General features: G+C 48.1%; 1 long non-coding RNA gene across 1 annotated transcript in view; it reads right to left on the bottom strand.

Annotated features, from left to right (window-relative positions):
• Nucleotides 1-14,373, bottom strand: part of LOC141156562 (uncharacterized) — a 30,718-nt gene extending 16,345 nt beyond the window's left edge. The window contains exons 1-2 of the long non-coding RNA XR_012247675.1: nt 14,288-14,373; nt 9,473-9,540 (exon numbers count right to left, since the gene is read on the bottom strand). This is a non-coding gene — a long non-coding RNA (uncharacterized lncRNA). The remainder of the gene's footprint in view (nt 1-9,472; nt 9,541-14,287) is intronic.
• Between the last annotated feature and the right edge of the window lie 5,505 nt (nt 14,374-19,878).

Genomic DNA, 19,878 nt, shown 5'->3' with positions numbered 1-19,878 from the left:
CTCCCACAGAGACACCACAGTAGTGTCCTCTAATATGGAGTCCCATTACTTACTTCGGTTTTACATCTTTTTTATAGGTTCTATCTTCCGCCGGATGATATCATCCTGCCGGCGTGGATTGTCCAGGGCTGCTCGCACTATCAGACAAAGCTGCATTTTTGCCCACTGTCACCAGGGCACCAGAAACATCTCAAGGGCAGAAAACCCTCACATCTAGTGCCCTGAAGAAAGTACAGCACATCCACCATCAATGCTGTACCTGCATGGAAAGAGTTGTACCATCTACTGTACCTGTGGCCGTCTGACCAGCAAGAAATATCTGCAAAAGTCAAAGGCCTCCAAGAACATCTTTTCAACCTTCCATGTAATTCTTAATTAAAAAAAAAAATTAAAATTGATTAATGTCCTTTTGAATTTAATTGAATATTACTGACATTTATGGCATATCAATGCTATACATGTTATATCTGTCCAACGGTTTGGACACCAAACAGAAGATTAAACAAGACTGAAACATACAGTTTGCACAGCAAGTTGTTTTTACATTGCAGTGTATGTTCAATTTAATTTTTATTGAGTACTTTTCATAAGGGAACCAGGAGGAAACCACCTGAAATAGACATTGTGTGCACAAAAAGTGGCAACCAAGCTAGGTGGAAACATGCCCTGATCCACTGATTTTACAAGAACTCAGATACTTTTACCTTAGTAGCGCTCTATTTCAGATTCAGGCACAAGAACAAGTTGGATTCTGTGCTGTGCATCCTGGGGGTCCCAGCAGTCACAATCCACCAAAATCGTAGCTAAGACTTCAAGCACAGGGGAGGCGAAACATCCGAGTGGGTCACTAACCGATATTACCACTATTTGGTGACCATATAGTGGTAGATAACAGCACATATTAAGACTATAGATGAGTGAGCACTAAACTGCTCAGATGCTTGTTACTCGAACCGAATGGAAGTCAATGAGAAATCCGAGCATTTTTCTGGAAGACCCTACAAGGAGGTCTGGGCGGCAGTGAAAATGTTCAAAAGGATGGAAAAAGTGCTGAATGGAAGGAGAACAGCATGGGGAAGACCCCTGGAGAGATCTCTGACTCCCAGATCGCTGCTGAGAACAATGGTGTGACACTTTTTCTCCACTTTAAGGACTGACAATAAAACATTCCCAATCAATGAGAAATTGCATTTTACAGGAACAAAAATGTTAAAGGGGTTGCCCAGTACTTTAGATTACCCCCACAATGTATCCCCCCTGGGCCCCTAAGGATTTTTGTAATTACCTTACGTTGCAGATAATGCCTGTGAGGGGCGCTATCACTGGCCGCTCACAGGCATCACGTGACCCCCGGCTGCAGCCGGCTCTGATATCCGCTGATGTCACGACAAGTGCTGGCAGCAGCCGGGGGTCTCTCTCTTCCACATTCCAGGCTGTAGGTGGGGTTACCCCCTGCGTCACACCCGGCATCCACCTCGCGCTCTCCCTCTCCCCATTCATTGGGAACGCACGAGGTGAATGCTGGGTGTGACGCGGGGGGTGATCGCGCCCACAATCCAGCTGTCATGCCTCACTTGTCGTGACGTCAGCGCGGTGTCACGTGATGCCTGTGAGCGGCGCTATCCTTGGCTGCAACGTCAGCTAATTACAAAAATCCTTAGGGGCCCCGTGGGGATACATGGGGGGGGGGGGGGTAATCTAAAGTACTGGACAACTTCTTTAAGAATCATTTTTTTCCTGTATAATGACTTAAACCAAAATTTTATTTTTTATTAACAAATAGGTAATTTCAGTGTAATTTATGAAGGAAGAAAGAACTGCCAAAAATTAGGGATTCTGATACATCCTGTATTAGAATAAAGGAGGGTCTCATACACATTCTGGTCCATTTGACATATAGTAGTACTTCTAGACTCATAAAGGCTATGCACTTAGTGCAAAATGCAAGTAGTTTCATGCTTTGACTACACCTCACAATTTTTTGGCATCTGTTGGCTTTGCCTCAGAAACAGCATTTTTCATGTCACCCCACAAGTGTTCTATCGGATTAAGATACGGGTGTAGCATCGGCGTCTCTGCCTCCTGCCCGGCAGAGACTCCGTCCCCCTTACCGCCGTGGTCCTGCTACGGCGTCTTCTGGCCTCCCTGCAGCTGCTGCTGGTGCACGCAGCTTCCCCGGCTCTGTACTTAGGGCGCGCACACGCTCCCTCCCTCTTAAAGGGGCCGCGCGCGCCGTCCTAAAAAGTCCCCGGCCAATGGCCGGAGGACTTCCCCTATAAAAGGCACCTCCTCCAATATGGAGGTGCCCGTGCAAGGTTGTAGCTTTGTGTGTTAAACTCTGCTTCAGCCCTCAGGTCCCGCTGCTAGCCTGACTACAAGTCCTGCCTGCCCGCCAGCCTGACTACCAGTCCTGTCCGCCAGCTTGACTACCAGTCCTGTCCGCCAGCTTGACTACCAGTCCTGTCCGCCAGCCTGACTACCAGTCCTGTCCGCCAGCCTGACTACCAGTCCTGTCCGCCAGCTTGTCTACTCTCCAACCAAACAGTCTGCCTACGGTCCAGTCCGCCAGTTTGTCTATGGGCTCAACCCGCCTGCTTGTCTGGAAGCATCTGCCTTTAACCTGCCGTGCCTACCTGTCTGCATGCCAGCCGTGCATGCCAGTGTCCACCTGTCAGCCTACCTGGAGGCTCCTGCTTGTTACCTGCCGTGCCTACCTGTCAGCCTACCTGGAGGCTCCTGCTTGTTACCTGTCGCGCCTGCCTGTCCGTCTGCCTGGATCACCCGTCAGCCTGCCTGCCGTGCTCATCTGCTGCACCGGTCGGTCCCTGCCTTCTGACCCGTGGGAGTCACCTGCTCTCATACAAGGTTGGTACCCAGAGTAGCACCTGGTCCCTCTGCTCGGTCCTTCCCTGGTCACGGAGTCGATTGAACCGCCGTACGACCTTGGTCGGTCCGAGTTGATACCTAGTTACGCCTCTCTGGTCCCCCCTTGCACCGCAGCACAGAGGTTTCACCACCCGGATCCGTAACACCGGGGATTGGGCCGGTCACTCCATAACCTCTATTTTGTTGGACTGGAACCAAGATTTTGATCGTTTACTGGTGTGTTTAGGGTCGTTGTCTTGTTGAAACACCCATTTCAAGGGCATATCCTCTTCAGCGTAAGGCAATATGACCTCTTCAAGTATTTTAATATATGCAAACTGGTCCATAATCCCTGGTATGCGGTAAATAGGTCCGGCACCATAGTAAGAGAAACGTGCCCATATCATAATGCTTGCTCCACCATGCTTCACTGTCTTCAGAGTGTACTGTGGCTTGAATGCAGAGTTTAGGGGTCGTCTGACGAACTGTCTGAGCCCCTTGGACCCAAAAAGAACAATTTTACTTTCATCAGTCCACAAAATGTTTCTCCACTTCTCTTTAGGCTAGTTGATGTGTTCTTTGACAAATTGTATCCGCTTCAGTACATGTCTTTTTTTAACAGTGGGACTTTGTGGGGACTTCTTGCTAAGAGATTAGCTTCACACAGGCATCTTCTAACTGTGACAGTACTCACAGGTAACTTGAGACGGTCTTTGATCATCCTGGAGCTGATCATAGGCTGAATCTTTTCCATTCTGGATATTCTTCGATCCATTCGAATGGTAGTCTTCTGTTTTTTTTCCACGTCTCTCTGGTTTTGCTTTCCATTTTAAAGCATTGGAGATCATTTTAGCTGAACAGCCTATCATAGTCTGCACTTCTATATAAGTTTTACCCTTTCCAAACAACTTTTTAATCAAAGTACGCTGTTCTTCTGAACAATGTCTCGAATGACCCATATTTCTCAGGCTTTCAAGGAGAAATGCATGTACAACATGTGCTGGCTTCATCCTTAATTAAGGGCCACCTGATTCATACCTGTGTCTTCACAGAATGATTGACCTCACTATTGAACTCCACACTGCTATTATTTTGAACACACCCCCTAACAATTAATTATTCAAATACACAGACTCAAAAACATGCAGATCATGAATGCGGAGTCTGTTGGTTTTCTTAGAATCTACTGCACCAACTGGTAAATTGCTTGACATGTGGTAATATAATTTATAAATCATATATAGCAACTATAGTGGATTTAAAACTTAACTTTTACTATTAAGAATAAAAGATTTGGCAATCCTCAATACAAAATTGACAATACACATAACAAATATGTTAAAAACTAGAAAATATGTCCATGTCCCTGTTTAGGATCATACTCTGACAATAGTCAAAAAGGTGGCAACAAGGCATCAGTGAATACCTATATAAATATATAACATGTTACAACAAAACCAGACAATAAAGTCCAGAAATTGTATACAGTAGGGCCAATGGATATAAGGAAAGATCTCACCAAATTCGCTGGTCTCCAAATTCCTCCAACAGGTCCTCATCCATAAAGGCCCAAATCATGGAGTCCAAGGGGTTGATTATCCCTGTCAGTCCCCATAATCTTGACTGACCCTCCAACCCCAAGACTCCCGCCCTTACAAGGGCAGTCAAGAGGTGACCCTGAAAACCTGGACAGCCCTGAACTGACCCTATGCGCCTCCCGACGCGTTTCTTCAAAAATCTTGAGTCATCAGGGGATTGGCACAAAAAACTGTAGAATACAGGGCTGGGAACTGGGCTGGGAACCCTCTATCTGGGTTGTAATTTTAGGCAATGGCAGATTCCATAGAGGCTGCCAGCAATTTATAGCATGTCTAAATCAGGGAGTGTGGACACCTGGAGAGTGGTGCCCCACCCCTTAGTTATGTAGATGTGTCGTAATTGGTAGATTCAAAAATAAACTAATCAAGTGGACCTATCCAAGACATTCTCGCCTTATTTGGGCAAATAGGATTACAAAACCACCCATATCTGTGACCCTGCAATAAACAGAGGGCACGCCCCTATAACCAGATTTAATATTATATCTCATGTTTGTGGACCGCCGGTTGGTTCCGGGATGTATGCGCCACTATGCTATTATGGAACGCTGTATGAGCTCCACAGGATTTCCGGGGGAGCCGCAAACTATGCTGTATGCGCTCCACAGTTTCCCTACTATATTTCCGGGGGAGCTGCAAACTTCATTTCTGGTACGCCGGCACGTCACTTCCGGTACGCTGGAACGCACCCTGCGTACCAAGTAGATGGGGCGCACCATTAGCGACACGTATGCACGTCACTTCCGGTGCACTGGAGTGCAGAATACGTTTGAGGGTCAGTCAAGATTATAGGGACTGAAAGGGATAATCAACCCCTTGGACTCCATGATTTGGGCCTTTATGGATGAGGACCTGTTGGAGGAATTTGGAGACCAGCGAATTTGGTGAGATCTTTCCTTATATCCATTGGCCCTACTGTATACAATTTCTGGACTTTATTGTCTGGTTTTGTTGTAACAAGTTATATATTTATATAGGTATTCACTGATGCCTTGTTGCCACTTTTTTGACTATTGTCAGAGTATGATCCTATACAGGGACATGGGCACATTTTCTACTTTTTAACATATTTGTTATGTGTATTGTCAATTATGTATTGAGGATTGCCAAATCTTTCATTCTTAATAGTAAAAGTTAAGTTTTAAATTCCTATAGTTGGTATATACAGTTACTGTAGGTCCATATATATTGGGACAGAGACAACATTTTTCTAATTTTGGTTCTAGACATTACCACAATGAATTTAAAAAAAAAAATCAGATGCAGTTGAAGTTCAGACTTTCAGCTTTCATTTGAGGGTATCCTCATTAAAATTGGATGAAGGGTTTAGGAGTTTCAGCTCCTTAACATGTGCCACCCTGTTTTTAAAGAGACCAAAAGTAATTGGACAATTGACTCCAAGGCTATTTCATGGACAGGTGTGAGCAATCCCTTCGTTATGTCATTCTCAATTAAGCAGATAAAAGGCTTGGAGTTGATTTGAGCTGTGGTGCTTGCATTTGGAAGGTTTTGATGTGAAGTAAACATGCGGTCAAAAGAGCTCTCCATGCAGGTGAAACAAGCCATCCTTAAGCTGCAAAAACAGAAAAAACCCATCCGAGAAATTGCTACAATATTAGGAGTGGCAAAATCTACAGTTTGGTACATCCTGAGAAAGAAAGAAAGCACTGGTGAACTCATCAATGCAAAAAGACCTGGGCGCCCACGGAAGACAACAGTGGTGGATGATAGCAGAATAGTCTCCATGGTGAAGAGAAACCCCTTCACAACAGCCAACCAAGTGAACAACACTCTCCAGGAGGTAGGCGTATCAATATTCAAATCTAGCATAAAGAGAAGACTGCATGAAAGTAAATACAGAGGGTTCACTGCACGGTGCAAGCCACTCATAAGAATCAAGAATAAAAAGGCTAGACTGGACTTTGCTAAAAAAAACATCTAAAAAAGCCAGCACAGTTCTGGAAGAACATTCTTTGGACAGATGAAACCAAGATCAACCTCTACAGCTCATGATCCAAAGCATACCACATCATCTGTAAAACACGGCGGAGGCAGTGTGATGGCTTGGGCATGCATGGCTGCCAGTGGCACTGGGTCACTAGTGTTTATTGATGATGTGACACAGGACAGAAGCAGACGAATGAATTGTGATGTACTCAGAGCCATACTGTGTGCTCAGATCCACCCAAATGCAGCCAAACTGATTGGTCATCGTTTCATACTACAGATGGACAATGATCCAAAACATAAAGCCAAAGCAACCCAGGAGTTTATTAAAGCAAAGAAGTTGAATATTCTTGAATGGCCAAGTCAGTCACCTGATCTCAACCCAATTAAGCATGCATTTCACTTGTTAAAGACTAAACTTCAGACAGAAAGGCCCACAAACAAACAGCAACTGAAAACCACCGCAGTGAAGGCCAGGCATCAAAAAGGAGGAAACACAGCGTCTGGTGATGTCCATGAGTTCAAGACTTCAGGCAGTCATTGCCAACAAAGGGTTTTCAACCAAGTACTAGAAATTAACATTTTATTTACAATTATTTAATCTGTCCAATTACTTTTGGTCCCTTTAAAAACAGGGTGGCACATGTTAAGGAGCTGAAACTCCTAAACCCTTCATCCAATTTTAATGTGGATACCCTCAAATGAAAGCTGAAAGTCTGAACTTCAACTGCATCTGAATTGTTTTGTTTAAAATTCATTGTGGTAATATCTAGAACCAAAATTAGAAAAATATTGTCTCTGTCCAAATATATATGGACCTAACTGTATGATTTTCGAATTATGGACTTGGCAGGAGGGGCAACCCACACATATTGCCTCCCCTTGAATTTTGCTGTTAATGTTTAATATAATTTATACCAAAAACAGTGATCAATCTGGTTAGTCATATTGGACTGCTATTATTTTGAATACTACTGTACATACAGCGCCGGACTGGGGTGTCTGGGGCCCACCTGGGACATTGACTCCAGGGGCCCACCCACCTTTCAGCTATTTGCAAATACCTGTTAGCCGTTATACCCATTATATTGTCGGCTCCTGCACATCACTGTGCGCTCACAAGAACTGCGATGTACAATTACTGTAGTTTGCATTAAAGGGTTATTATTGGTGAAAACAAGTTATCAGCGATGCACAGGTTGGGAAGGTGATCACTTATTTATTGGTGGAATCCGCACTGTCAGAAGATTGTGGCACTTTGAGTATTTGGTGACATTTTTACCTCTGTATTTATAAGACAAAAAACCAGGAGTGGAGCAATCAGAGGTAATGTTTTATGCATTTCTCACCCACTCCTGGTTTTGTCTTATAAACATGTGGCACCCCAGGGGTCTGGTTACCACAGTAATAGAAATATTACGTCTGAGAGCAAGTGGGAGGTTTCCTGGTCAGGAGCCCTTAAACATGCAACACCTCCGGCCCAGTCCTGGGAGGGGAAAATCTGCCCTTATAAACTGGGTCTGGGGCGGGGTTAGGGAGGACAAGCAGACACAGGGAAAGTAACAGCAAGGAGCTCTGTAGGAGCAGGAGCTGAAGACCAGGGGCTGGAGCTGAGCAGAGCTCGCCCTGGCAGAAGAATCTAAGTACCGGACACCGGAGTCCGAGGCTGTAAGGATCTCTAAGTGTCCAACAGCAGAACCCAGCCGGCAGGGGATTCCAGGTCCTCTGGCCATAGAAGCCCGGAGGCTCAGTCACAAGCAAGGGACCAGCACCGCCATCGAGGAGCGGAGGCTAACAGAAGGCCCCAAGTCACCAGCCATACGGGTGAGCACTAAACGGTACACTCAGGGACGTGGGCTATTATCACCCGCTTATAGCAAGGTAGCCAGGAAGAGTGCAGACAGACGGGGAGGCCTACAACTCCACCTGGCCACGGGAGCTCCTGCTTGCTCACAGACTGACCAGGCCTCTTATGCTAGCCAGTACTCCCGGGAGGGTCTGCCTTATTATCATCAGTAAAGACCCTGAACTGCACTGCAAAGACTCTGAGTCGTTCCTATTACGCTCGTGCACCATCACTCCCATCATCCACACTCATTGCCCTGAGGCTATACTCCTCCCGTGGGGAGTCATCCCATTCTCTGCTGTGCATACAACACCAGCCTCAGCGGTCTGCCTCGCAGCGGCAGTATACCCTGACCGCAATCCACAGGTGGCGTAGTCGGACAATTAACCTAAAACCTTACAAATAGACTGCCACTGGTTTGACCACCCTGAGCCACGGGACCGGGTCACCGCCACGGTGACTACAACCCCCAGCGTCCCACGAAAGGCCCAGTTCCGTGTTCCCCACGCGACCCAGGGGGCGCGTCAACTTCAGAGGTGAAAATCTCACCAAGTGCCAACTTGCTTTCTCTGGTGAACCTCTGTAACTGCATCTCTGCTGCTGTGTAATAGTCACAGGGCAGGGAGGAGTTAAACATCCAAGTATTTAATATCTATTGGAAATAAAGAGGTTTCCCCTTATTGATATCAGGTAAAACAATTGACCAACCACAATCCACTCTACCAAGATCAATATTACCAGATAGAAGGCAGAAATACCACCACACCGTGACCAGATCACATATTACCACCACATAGTGCCCAAATAATGCCACATACAAGGCACAAATACCGCCACACCATGACCAAAGCACATAATACCACCATATAGTGATCAAATGCTACCAGATACAAGGTATAAATACTGACACACCATGAGACCACATATTACCACCACATAGTGACTGAATAATGCCACATACAAGGGACAAATATCGTCATGTCATGACCAAAGCACATAATGATACCACAAAGTGACAAATAATGCTAAAATAATAAAAATGTAAAAAAGCTCTGTATATTGGGTCAGTGTACAGGTTATACAGTGATCACCAGTGACATTATACACAGGAGCTCTGTATATAGTGTACAGGTTATACAGTCATCACCAGTGACATTATACACAGAAGCTCTGTATATAGTGTCAGTGTGTGTGTATAGGTAATACACATACTCACCAGTGATGTCTCTAGGTGAAGTTCTTTATCTGCAGACCGATATATCACATCTTCTATGCAGGACTTATCTATGCAGAAAATAACATAGTTAGCTATAACTGATCACTTCCAGAGCACAATCCACACTTTTCCCAAGATTTCTACACTGCATGAAATGACAAAAAAGCAACATAGTGCCGCACTACACAGTAACAGTGCTCCAGTGTCATTCTGTGCCTGCTCATCTGTCAGCAGACATATTTGTCTGATGGCAAAGATGTGGCAGAGCTGAAGACAGAAGACCCATGGATTACGTCAGAGCGAGGATTTTTTTTTATATTAAAGATAGAGTCCCTTAGGCTACGTTCCCACGCGGAGTAATAGCCGCATATTCCTGCTTTTATGCGGCGCTTTAGAGCGCTCGCGTAAAAGCAGTGCCAAAGAAAGCTGGAAACGGCTTCCAGCAAAAGCTATGGCTTTTACTGAAAAGCGTTCAGACGCCGCGTTTTGCAACGTATTTTTGCGCGGGCGCTTTCACTGCAAAAGCGGCCGTGCAAAAAGAATTGACATGCCAATTCTTGGCGTTTTTTTCGGCACGATTTGCCTATAGGCTACATGTTAACATGACCTTGGGAAAAGCGCGCTGAGAAAAGCGCGATGTCGGCATGCAGTAGCGATTTTTTGCGCCGCGTATGAACGTAGCCTAAATGTGTTTTGTGTTTTATTTTTAATAAAAAAAAAAATTCTGTGTTTCTTTTCCGTTTACTAGAAATTCATGGTGGCCATGTCTAATTTGGCGTGACAACATGAATTTCGGGCTTAGTATCAGCTGATAATACAAGCTGGCCTGGCACTAACCCTATTATTACCCAGGGTACTCACCACCAGGGCCGCTAGATGAGCCAGCTAAAGAGCCTGAAAATTTTCAAGGGTGGCTGCGGGCTGCGATTTTCAGCGTGGGGGGCCAAGAACACTTGGGCCTTACCATGCTGAGAATCCCAGCCCCCAGCTGCCTTGTTTTATCTGGCTGGCGATCAACATATGGCAGGAGCACACACCTTTTTCTAAAAAAAAATATTTGAAATAAGTTTAAAACAAATATTCGGCTTCTCTGTCTTTTGATCGCCAGCCAAGGTAAAGCCAGGCAGCTGGGGGTGGCAGGCCGTAGCTGTCCGCTTTACCTGCGGTGAGAATCAAAAATTCTGCAGAGTGCTACATCATGTTTTTAAAAATGATTTCTTTTCACACTTCTATATGTCACAGACCCAACAGCCAATCACAGATGCTGTCAAAGAGGATGGGCGTCTGTGATTGGCTGTTCGAGTAATGTACAATCAGCCCATACATTCTAGTATGGTACTATGTATGGGCTGCTTTCAGGTTACTCAAGCAGCCAATCACAGACGCCCATTTTCTGTGTCAGCGTCTGTGATTAGCTGTTGGGCCTGTCACACATATAGAAGTGTGAAAATAAATAAATAATAAAACAAAAATGACATAGCGCTCCGCAGAATTTTTGATTCTCAGCGCACATAAAGCAGACAGCTACAGGCTGCCACTTCTAGCTGCCTGGCGATCAAAAGTCAGGAAAGCCCAATGTTTTTTTTAAATTATTTAAAAAAAATAATTTAAAAAAAAATGCGTGGGCTCCCGCCATATTTTGATCGCCAGTCTGGTAAAAACCAGGCAGCTGGGGTCTGGGATTCTCAGCATGGTAAGGCCCAAGCATTCTGGGCCCCCCAAGCAGAAAACGGCAGCCCGCAGCCACCCCTGGAATTGGCGCATTCATCGTAGCGCCATTTCCAGGCACTTTATCCGGCTCTTCCAACGGCCCTGGTGGGGGGTGGCACGCTGGGTAATAATGGGGTCAGTACCAGCTTTGTATTATCAGCTGGCACTAAGCCTGAAATTCATGGCGTCACGCCAAACTAGACATGGCCACCATGAATTTCTAGTAAACAGAAAAAAAAAACACAACACAGAATTTTTTTTTTAATAAAAATAAAACACAAAACACATGTAGGGACTCCCATCTTTAATAAATAACAAAATCCTCGCCCTGACGTAATCCACGGATCTTCTGTCTCCAGCTCTGCTACATCTTTGCCATCAGACAAATATGTCTGCTGACAGAGATGAGCAGGCACAGAATGACACTAGAACACAGTTGTCAGAGAAGTGCTCAGCTGGCCTCCAGCCGCCGACCATGTTTTCCTGCTCGTTGCAAATAATGCATACTTTCAAATGCATGCCTATTTTTGCAATGCAAGTCTACGGTACATTGCGTCTGCGCTGATTTACAACGGATCCGTTGTAACGCACAGCATAAACGCAATGTTAACCCAGCCTAACAGCAGCGAGAAGGGGAGACGGAGCCCTGGAGACCGCCTAGTCAGTCTACTGGTGGTACTAGCATGCCCATTGCCCAGTATGTACTGCCAGACTCTGTGGTACTAGCATTCATGCTCACATGGCATGTCCTGCCAGCCAGCCACTGGTGTTAGTACTAGCATGATAGTACCACACCACCAGTGGCTGGGCAAGGGGCATGCATGATGGTACCACCAGTGGCTGGCAGGACAGGACATGCTGGGCATGATAGTACACAGAGGCTGGCAGGACATACTAAGCATGATTCATGCCTAGTATGTCCTGCAAGCCTCTGTGGTACTATCATGCCCACCGGCATGTCCTGCCAGCCAGCCACTGGTGGTAGTAGTACTAGCATGATAGTACCACAAAGGGCCGGATCCAGGTTTTTCTGGGCCCCGGGCGAAAGAGTCTCAGTGGGCCCCTTCAACACATACCACGATTCATGATGCACAGATACTGCAGAGAAATAAAAGTATAGTACAATGCAAAGATTTCACTTCTTATATTATATGAGTGATATCTATTTTAAATTCTACAATAGCTCAGAAACCGGTGAATCGCTCCACACAGTGTACTGGCCCCCAAAAAATGCTCCATACAGGATATTGGCCCCCATATAACGCTCCATACAGGATACTGGCCCCCCAAAAAATCCTCCATACAGGATACTGGTCCCCATATAATGCTCCATACAGGATACTGGCCCTCCAAAAATGCTCCATACAGGATACTGGCCCCCATATAACGCTCCATTCAGGATAATGGCCCCATATAACGCTCCACACAGTATACTAGCCCCCATAAAATGCTCCATACAGGATACTGGCCCCCATATAAGGCTCCATACAGGATACTGGCCCCCATATAAAGCTCCATGCAAGCTGTTCCCCCCACATAATGCCCTATGCAGGCTGTCCCGTCCCCCCCTTATAATGCCCCATGCAGGCTGTCCCCCCCCCCCATATAATGTCCCATGCAGGATGTCACCCCCCATATAATGCCCCTTGCAGGATGTCACCCCCCATATAATGCCTCTTGCAGGATGCCACTTCTCCCCCATATAATGCCCCATGCAGGATGTCACTTCCCCCCCATATAATGCCCTATGCAGGATGTCCCTTCCCCCCCCCATATAATGACCCATGTAGGATGTCCCTTCCCCTCCATATAATGCCCCATGCAGAATGTCACTCATCATACAATGCACCATGAAAGATGTCACTCCCCCACATATAATGCCCCTTGCAGGATATCACTTCCCCCCCCCACATATAATGCCCCATGCAGGATGCCATCCCCCATATAATGCCCCATGCAGGATGTCACTTCTCCCCCCCATATAATGCCCCATGCAGGATGTCACCCCGCCATATAAGCCCCATGCAGGATGTCACCCCCCTTATAATGCCTCATGTAGGATGTCCCTTCCCCCCATATAATGCCCCATGCAGGATGTCACCCCCCCATATAATGCCCCATGCATGCTGTCACCCCCCCAATATAATGCCCCATGCAGGCTGTCCTCCCCCCATATAATGCCCCATGCAGGATGTCCTCCCCCCATATAATGCCCCATGCAGGATGTCACCCCCCCCCATATTATGCCCCATGCACGCTGTTACCCCCCCATATAAAGCCCCATGCAGGATGTCACCCGCCCCCAATATAATGCCCCATGCAGGATGTCACCCGCCCCCAATATAATGCCCCATGCAGGCTGTCACCCCCGCCCATATAATGCCCCATGCCTCCATACATAAATAAAAATCAAATATTCACCTCCCTCCTCCTCACCTGCTGCCGCTGCTCAGGTCTATACTCCTGCGTTGCCGGCGTCTTCCCGCTCTGCGCTGCCTGTGATGGCTCAGGGGAGGACGCGGTGGAAAGTCGTCACCGCACCCTCTGACCTGAGACGTCACAGGGAGCGCAGACCAGGAAGACAGCGGATCTGCGAAGGCACGGGGAGAGGTAAGTATCCGGCTGCCGGGGCCCTGAGCAAGCGGGGGAGAAGGGCGGGCGCTGGCTCTGCTCTCCTCTGCCCATAGCCTGGCGGGGAGCCCGACGGCAAGTGGGCCTCCCGCCTGCTCAGGGCCCCGACACTTGCCCGGGAGCTGACGCCAGCCCTGACTACCACGCCACCAGTGGCTGGCAGGACATGCCGGGTGGGCATTATAGCACCACAGAGGCTGGCAAGACACACTAGGCAGGCATGATTCATGCCTAGTATGTCCTGCCAGCCTCCATCATGCCCACAAAGCATGTCCTGCCAGCCCCTGGTGGTAGTACATGCTGCTAGGCATAGTACCAGTAACCAGAGGCTGGAAGCAAGATATGCTAGGCAATGGGCATGATGATAATCATGCCCACTGCCCAGTAGTATTTACTGCCAGCCTCGGCCAGGGGTCCTCCCAGTCACTCCCACCGATCCCTCCCCCCGTCCCGGCCCCTGCTTTTCATACTCACGCGTCGAGATGAGAGGTAGGCCTGCAGCCGCTGCCTGGAGCGACGCCGGGTCCGTCAGCGCGCACAGGAAGCAGTCCCAGGGCGATGACGTCATCACCCTGAGACTGACCTCCTGCGCACGCTCCGGCAGTGTCGCGCTGCGCACAGGAGGCAGAAGGCCACTGCGGCAGCAGGCAGAGCAGGGAGATCGCTCTCCAGAGGGCCCATCACTAATCATATCGGCAGTGCTGCCGACATGATTAGCGAACCGGGGGGGCCCTCTGTTCTCTGTACAGGGGGTGTAGGGGGCGGGACTTGATGGAGACATGAGGGACAGAATGGAGACATTGGGGGCAGAATGGAGGCAAAATGGAGACATGGGGGCATGATGGAGACATGGGGGCCAGGATAGAGACATGGGGGGGCAGAATGGAGGCAAAATGGAGACATAGGGAGCGGGATGGCGACATGGGGGAGGATGGAGGCAAGCTTGAGACATGGGGGGCAGAATGGAGGCAAAATGGAGACATGGGGGGGAAATGGAGACATGGGGGGCAGGATGGAGACCTTGTGAGGGGGGTCCTGTTACTGTGCAAGGCGACACTAGGTTGCTTTATTTTCTTTATCTTGTGCAGTGTAGATGCTGGGGAAAAATTGGGGAATGTTCTCTGGAAACTGTTCTTGATAACTGTGTTATCTTATGCAGAGACGAGTCCTGGCTGGAAGAAGTGATGGCAGTCTGCGCTGGATGAAGAGGAAAAGCAAAGATGAAGGACTTCAACTAGAAATGTCACCGGTGAGTCAATGTGTTATCTGTACATTTACACTATACACTGTGTACGTTGTACAGAGCTCCTGTGTATAATGGTACTTATGGTAATATTAGTTTTCTTTTTTTTATTAATATTCAGTATTGTAGTATTCGGTCACTATGTGGTGGTAATATGTGATCTGGTCATAGTGTGGTGGTATTTGTCCCTTGTATGTGGTATTATTCGGTCACTATGTGGTGGTATTATGTGATCTGGTCATGGTGTGATGGTATTTGTCCCTTATACGTGGTATTATTGGTCATTTTAAAAAATATATGTAACACATTCCCATAAATAAAAATATACCTAAAAAGAATATTGGATATTATAAGAAATTTTTAATAGGTTAGCGTAGAATATGGCCCGGCCAGAAGAGTCTCCTTGTCGTGGTGGTGACTTAAAATATCTTTTGGCAAAAACAAAAGCTGCTGGCTATATATGTGATCTGCTGTTCAATGGGAAATGTTAATGTGTGATTGGTGAAGATATGGTGCAGAAAGTAGAGTTTTTCCAGGAGTGGGCGGTGGGACTGTGGAACGTTTGAGGGATGGAGACAGAGCTGGGGTGGAGGTGGAGCTTGGATGGAGCCTGGCTGGAGTTTCAAGGGGGCCCAAAAATTTTGTCAGTATGGGGCCCCCAAATTACTGGTGGCAGCCCTGCATCTGATGGATGGCTCTAGGTTTGGTGAATACCAGGAGAATGTGACCTGCCTGAATACATTGCAGGGCTGCCTCCAGGAATTTTAGGGCCCCATACAGCCAAAGTTTTTGGGCCCCCCTGAGACTTCACCCCAGGCTCCACACCAGCTCCACCCCTCGAACCTTCCACAGTGCCACCGCTCACTCTTGGAAAAACTCCACTTTCTACACCACGTCCTCACCAATCACATATTAACAGTTCCATCGAATACCAGATCACCTACATAGCCAGCAGCTTTTGTTTTGGCCAAAAGATTTTTTTAAGCTGCCACCACGACAAGGAGATTCTTCTGGCCGGGCCCTACTCTACTCTAACCTACTAAACATTTCTTATTTTTACCTAAAACTCTTTTTAAGTACAGTATATAGGAGCTCTGTGTATAGTATGTAATGCATCGTGTAAATGTACAGGTAACACACTGACTCACCGGTAACGTCTCTAGTTGAAGTCCTTCATCTTCGCTTTTCCTCTTCATCCAGCACAGACTGCCATCACTTCTTCCAGCAAGGACTCGTCTCTGCAGAAAATAACACATAGTTATCTAGAGCAGTTTCCAGAGCACATTCCCTAATTTTTCACCAACTTCTACACTACACCTAATGAAGAAAAAAAGCGACATAGTGCCACCCTGCACAGGAACAGGGCCCCCTCCCCACTGAAAACAGCATTCTCAAAAATAAAATACATCACACTTGTAATAATATCCTTTTATTAGCCCCTACAGTAATAATGTCCCACATCCTGCTTCCATATGTACTCCATTCTGGACCCCATATGTCTTCATCTTGCCCTGATATGTTCTCCCATCCTGGCCCCATGTGACTTCATTCTCCCTGCATATTTCTCCATTCTGGCCCCGCATGTGTCAGTTCCCATTCTGCCCCGCATGTGTCAGTTCCCATTCTGCCCCGCATGTGTCAGTTCCCATTCTGCCCCGCATGTGTCAGCTCCCATTCTGCCCCCCATGTCTCATCTCCCATTTTGCCCCCCATGTCTCAGCTTCCATTCTGAACCCAATTCTCAGCTTCCATTCTGCCCCCCAGGTCTCAGCTCCCATTCTGCAACAATGTGTCATCTCCCATTCTGCCCCCCATTTCTCAGCTTCCATTCTGCCCCCCAATGTGTCAGCTCCCATTCTGCCCCCCAATGTATCAGCTCCCATTCTGCCCCCCAATGTATCAGCTCCCATTCTGCCCCCCAATGTATCAACTCCAATTCTGCCCCCCATGTCTCATCTCCCATTTTGCCCCCCGTGTCTCAGCTTCCATTCTGCCCCCCATGTGTCATTTACCATTCTGCCCCCATGTCTCAGCTTCCATTCTGCCTCCATTTCTCAGCTTCCATTCTGCCTCCCATGTCTCAGCTTCCATTCTGACCCCCATGTGCATGTGTTAGCTCTCATTCTGTCTACCCCCATGTGTTAGCTCTCATTCTGCCCCCCTTGTCTCATATTCCATTCTGTCCCCCATGTGTCATCTCCCATTCTGCCCCCCATGTGTCATCTCCCATTCTGCCCCCCATATGTCATCTCCCATTCTGCCCCCCATGTGTCATCTCTCATTCTGCCCCCCATGTCTCAGCTTCCATTTTGAACCCAATTCTCACCTTCCATTCTGCCCCCATTTCTCAGCTTCCATTCTGCCCCCATTTCTCAGCTTCCATTCTGCCCCCATTTCTCAGCTTCCATTCTGCCCCCATTTCTCAGCTTCCATTCTGCCCCCCATGTGTCAGCTCCCATTCTGCCCCCCATGTCAGCTCCCATTCTGCCCCCCATGTGTCAGCTCCCATTCTGCCCCCCATATGTCAGCTCCCATTCAGCCCCCCATGTCTTATCTCCAATTCTGCCCCCATGTCTCAGCTTCCATTCTGCCCCCTATGTGTCTTCTCCCATTCTGCCCCCATGTCTCAGCTCCCATTCTGAACCCAATTCTCAGCTTCCATTCTGCCCCCATTTCTCAGCTTCCATTCTGCCCCCATGTCTCAGCTTCCATTCTGCCCCCTATGTGTCTTCTCCCATTCTGCCCCCATGTCTCAGCTCCCATTCTGAACCCAATTCTCAGCTTCCATTCTGCCCCCATGTCTCAGCTCCCATTCTGCCCCCAATGCTCAGCTTCCATTCTGCCCCCAATGCTCAGCTTCCATTCTGCCCCCAATGCTCAGCTTCCATTCTGCCCCCAATGCTCAGCTTCCATTCTGCCCCCATTGCTCAGCTCTCATTCTGCAACCATGTGTCATCTCCCATTCTGCCCCCCTTGTGTTAGCTCTCATTCTGCCCCCATGTGTTAACTCTAATTCTGCCCCCATGTCTCAGATTCCATTTTGTCCCTCATGTCTCAGCTCCCATTCTGCCCCCAATGTTTCAGCTCCCATTCTGCCCCAATGTTTCAGCTCCCATTCTGCCCCCCATGTTTAATCTCCCATTCTGCCCTCATGTCTCAGCTCCCATTCTGCCTCCACGTCTCCTCTACATTCTGCCCCCATTTTTTTGCTCCATCCAGCCCCCATGTGTCTTCTCTCCATTCTGCCCCATGTGTCAGCTCCCATTCTGCCCCATGTGTCATCTCCCATTCTGCCCCCATGTCTCATTTCCCATTCTGCCAACCATGTGTCATCTCCCATTCTGCCCCCCATGTATCATCTCCCATTCTACCCCCCATGTCTCATCTCCCATTCTTCCCCCCATGTATCATCTCCCATTCTGCCCCCATGTATCATCTCCCATTCTACCCCCCTTGTCTCATCTCCCATTCTGCCCCCCATGTATCATCTCCCATTCTACCCTCCATGAGTCATCTCCCATTCTGACCCCATGTCTCATCTCCCATTCTTCCCCCCTGTCTAAGCTTCCGTTCTGCCCCCCATGTGTGAGCTCCCATTCTGAACCCCATGTGTCAGCTCCCATTCTTCCCCCCTGTCTAAGCTTCCATTCTGCCCCCCCCATGTGTTAGCTCCCATTCTGAACCCCATGTGTCAGCTCCTATTCTGACCTTCATGTCTCATCTCCCATTCTGCCCCCATGTTTCATCTCCCACTCTGGCTCCCATGTGTTATCTCCCATTCTGCCCCCCATGTATCATCTTCCATTCTGCCCCCATGTGTCATTTCCCATTCTGCTTCCATGTCTCATCTCCCATTCTGACCCTCATGTCTCATCTCCCATTCTTCCCCCTGTCTAATCTTCCATTCTGCCCCCCCATGTGTGAGCTCCCATTCTGCCCCCCCATGTGTCAGCTCCCATTCTGCCTCCACGTCTCCTCTACATTCTGCCCCCATTTTTTTGCTCCATCCAGCCCCCATGTGTTTCTTCTCCATTTTGTCCCATGTGTCAGCTCCCAATCTGCCCCATGTATCATCTCACATTCTGCCCCCCAAATTGACTCCCATTCTGCCCCCATGTCTCATCTCCCATTCTGCCTGCCATGTGTCATCTCTCATTCTGCCCCCCATGTCTCATCTCCCATTCTGCCCCCATGTGTCATTTCCCATTCTTCCCCCCTGTCTAAGCTTCCATTCTGCCCCCCCCACATGTGTGAGCTCCCATTCTGACCCCCATGTCTCATCTCCCATTCTTGCTCCCATGTCTCATCTCCCATTTTGCCCCATGTGTCATCTCCCATTCTGCCCCCCATGTCTCATCTACCATTCTGCCCCCATGTCTCAGCTCTCATTCTGCCTCCATGTCTCCTCTACATTCTGCCCCCATTTTTTTGCTCCATCCAGCCCCCATGTGTCTCCTCTCCATTTTTCCCCATGTGTCAGCTCACATTCTGCCCCATGTATCATCTCCCATTCTGCCCCATGTCTCATCTCCCATTCTGCCCCCCATGTCTCATCTCCCATTCTGCCCCCCATGTCTCATCTCCCATTCTGCCCCATGTCTCATCTCCCATTCTGGCTCCCTTGTCTCATCTCCCATTCTGCCCCATGTGTCATCTCCCATTCTGCTTCCATGTTTCAGCTTCCATTCTGTCCCCCCCACCATGTGTTAGCTCCCATTCTGACCCCCATGTGTTAGCTCCCATTCTGCCCCCATGTCTCATCTCCCATTCTGGCTCCCATGTCTCATCTCCCAGATTTCCAGTGTGTAGTCCCAGTCAATGT

Source organism: Phyllobates terribilis, unplaced genomic scaffold (assembly GCF_046119375.1).
Source record: "Phyllobates terribilis strain yellow unplaced genomic scaffold, ASM4611937v1 Scaffold_8__6_contigs__length_399053987, whole genome shotgun sequence".
NCBI classification, from domain to species: Eukaryota; Metazoa; Chordata; class Amphibia; order Anura; family Dendrobatidae; genus Phyllobates; species Phyllobates terribilis.
This window is presented reverse-complemented; position numbering and strand designations above follow the sequence as displayed.